Source organism: Ptychodera flava, chromosome 5 (assembly GCF_041260155.1).
Source record: "Ptychodera flava strain L36383 chromosome 5, AS_Pfla_20210202, whole genome shotgun sequence".
NCBI classification, from domain to species: Eukaryota; Metazoa; Hemichordata; class Enteropneusta; family Ptychoderidae; genus Ptychodera; species Ptychodera flava.
Genome location: NC_091932.1, coordinates 27,343,072 through 27,346,887, shown reverse-complemented (window position 1 = coordinate 27,346,887; position 3,816 = coordinate 27,343,072).

Below are 3,816 nucleotides of genomic sequence, written 5' to 3'. Positions count from 1 at the left end.
TACAAAAGAACTTTCAATCAATCAAATATAAATCGTGGAAACAAAGCATACATACATTATTTTTGCTCCCTGGGTTTCAGTACACCTTGAAATCTAGTAAAACTTTAAATTTAGAGCTTCCGTCAATTCTTGTCACTCTCTCAAAGATCAGGATGTTCAAACACTGGCTTAGTCCTAATGACTTGTCCTTAGTGATAGAAGCACATGTTCTGCTAGTTAATCATCAGATTGCGACGTGCTCCTAAATTAACGACGTGATTTCCATCCGACGTGATTTTCATCGTGATTTCTCTTTATCAAGTAAAGCGAAATGGTAGCATGTCTGACCATATCAATACGTTGTGCAGAAATGGTTTCTTCTCTTTGCATAGAATAGCTAAAATTCGTAAACTTCTTGACAGATCTACAACTGAAAAACTAGTCCATGCATTTGTGACGTCCCACTTAGACTATTGTAACAGTCTTTTGTTTGGTATCCCTAGAGGACAACTTGCACGACTACAGTGTCTGCAGAATGCCGCGGCGAGGTTAGTTTCTCGTACACGCAAATTCGATCATGTCACGCCCGTTCTCAAAGATTTACATTGGTTACCGGTAGAGGCTCGCATCAGATTTAAAATTTTGTTGCTAACATTCAAAATTATCCATGGAAATGCACCTATTTATCTGAGAGATTTATTAGATTTATATGTACCAACTAGAGACCTGCGATCACGTGACAAATTATGTTTAACCCAGCCCCGTGGCAATTTTAACAAGACATATGGACAGAGAGCGTTTTCAGTATGTGCACCCTTACTATGGAATGATTTGCCATTTGAAATTAAGACCGCGAGAAGTGTAGATAGTTTTAAGCGCAATTTGAAAACCCATCTTTTACTCAGTTTTATGTGTAATTTTCTGTTTTAATTTTCCTGTGTGGTTGTACTTTTAAATTATTTTATCCAGCTATGTACAATGCATTGAGACGTACGTGTAGCGCATTTTAAACAATTTTTAATAATAATAATAATAATAATAATAATAATAATAATAATAATAATAATAAATTTAGCAAATTTTACGATTTACGGTCAATGGCCGATATAAAGTCTAATCGACGTTCGAATATTAATTTATCCCAATTAAGTTATATATCAATGAAAAGGCCATGATCTTGGCTTTCTAAAAATGTAACGTTTATAGTATTTTATTGTTTCTGTTTCCGTCGAGCGGTAAATACGTGACCCCTTACCCATTGTTGAAATCCAAGATGGCGGCCAAGATGGCGGCAAAGATGGCGCCAAATGAACCCCATGGGACACTATTTGATTTTGGGAACATCAAAATTCATTAAATATAGACCCTAAGGATTACAAAAATGTAGGTTAAAAAAATACATCCATGGGGTGCATGGGAACCCTACCTTCCGACCCGACTATAATGATCACGTGACCCTTGCTTTCCGGTCAGTTCAAAATAGAATTTGACCCATTTTTTGTTCTAATAAACAAATGCCAAATTACAAATCAGTGATGGCATATACTTGCATCATCGAATTAAATTCACTGAATTCAAATTGGTTGCAATCTTTAACAGTATTAATTCCAATTATCGACAATAATGACAGTTCCAGTTATTGAATTCTACTCCCATTTTCTACTTTGAATGACTCACAGATAACATGTGTACATACACTCATCAAAATTTGCAAATATATGAAAGTATGCCGATTTATTCATATCGTTCTGCTTTCAACATTATGACAGTCGATAATCACAAAAACACACATTCATTCATCATCTGTAAATCGCGTGTAACGCATCCCAAAAGGGCATGTTTGGACTGTCAAAGTTGCCGCGGACACACGCGCATTGTGGACGGCTACATCAAAGAGGGTTGACTGTCTCTCTTCTGTCAGAAGATTTTTGACCCTTTTACAATGTAAATGTCACGTGATATTTAATCACTGCATCAATGGGGCTGCAGGTTACCCCGAATGAGCATCACACAGATAGCACAGAATGTTTAAATCCGATTTTAAGTCGGGAAAGTTGTCACCAACATCAACATCACGTAATATGAATGCCACTAATTATGTTTATTTCTACAAGCTGTAAGTCCATAGATGGAATTACAGCTGTGTTCCTTGATTCGGCACCCAGTCTTTGGTCGATTTTGATTTTGTGTTTTCGCAATAGGACGAAATGCTTCGTCACCGCAAGTTTTACAAAGCCTTTCTTGGTGACAGTATTCTAATTGTACATTAATATTTTGTCACATATATGCATTTGTGGGGACTGTCAAATACATAATTTATGGGGAAATATGATAGTTAGCTTGTTTTCCAGTAAGATATCACCTGGTGATGCCATTTTGATTGCCCTGACGTCGAGAAAACAAGAAAAATGTCAGCTTTCAAGCAATCCGTTTATATATTCTTGCCATTTTGTGACCACGGTATCTTGTAAATTTACAATAAACTCGCGATAACTTTCTGCAGTAACCGCGACCTGTGGGTATGTTTTAACATAATGTTCATAATTTGCCTAATTATAGTGACTTCATTTCAGGCTGTAAACTATGTTAATACACAGTTCTTAAAATAGGGTGTAAATCCAGTCTGCCTGCTGTGTATTTTTGGACACTTCAATGCGTGGAAGCTGATATTTACACTGGCAAATTAGGCGTCACAGCTGTCATAAACTCGCATGATTAAAATCTAGCTGTGGAGATGTACTCGGTCTATATCTTCTATTCACATGTTTATCCAAATATTTCTTCACGCCGTATGTCCCTGAGTCTGTAAGGAGACCAACGAAAGACGAATGCAAAGGTCAAGGTAAAAGAAGAAGAAAACCAGCTGATCAAATACAACTGATTTTTATTAGCTTGCCATAATCGCAGAAGGACATAAACTCTATCATTTCGGATAATCTACCATATTCTCTGTACCTTATGTCACTGCAAGATACGTTATTGTACATCTAGCGTATATGGTCCTGCCGTAGTTTATATGTGTTCCGATTACTTTATGTGCTTGTCTTCTTTCAGAATTTAATATCTGGAAGCAACTACTGCTGACAGACTTTAAATGTAATAAAAAGTATAAAAACACTGCTCATGACTTCTTGAGATTCAATATTTTGCCTTTGTGGTACCTAGCGGCGTGTGTGTTGGTTTGGGTGTCCTTGTGGTTGGCGTGACAGTGCAGTGTAAATGTAGACTAATAGGTCAGCAGGATTTGACTAGTGTTTTCGTGCATCTAAAAATTCCTCTTTTTTACAGTCTGGATGGACCAAGGGGCGTCATGGTCACTGTTTGGTTCTCTGATAAGAAGTATCTCAATGTCGATATTGCGTAATGTTTTTCTTGAAACAAAGGAAACTACAAATGAAATATGAAAATAGTAAAAACTTGTACCATAAACTTGTTCATAAGTTACTTGTTCATGTGAGAGTTTATTTGAATTCAACCTCAGTAACTGACAACAAGTATGCAATTGGGTCATTCCTAAAATATCACTAGACTTTTTCAAGCATACATGTTACGTAGAGCGAAAGATCTTTTTTTTCACTAGAGAGCGACCTCGAGCGACGGATCTGTCAGTCTAACCTGGGACTAGTATACCTAAAGTCTCGGTTACCCAGACTCCTCTGCGCTACTGGCGAAACGAGATGGTTTCATGGTTTCGCCAGTAGCGCAGAGGAGTCTGGGTAACCGAGACTATTCCGATCCCTGTTAGGTATATTCGTCCCAGGTCTAACACATACGATTCAGTGAGCGTTAATGCAAAACAAAGTAATACAAATCATGTTGGGGAGGGCGCACTAGCAA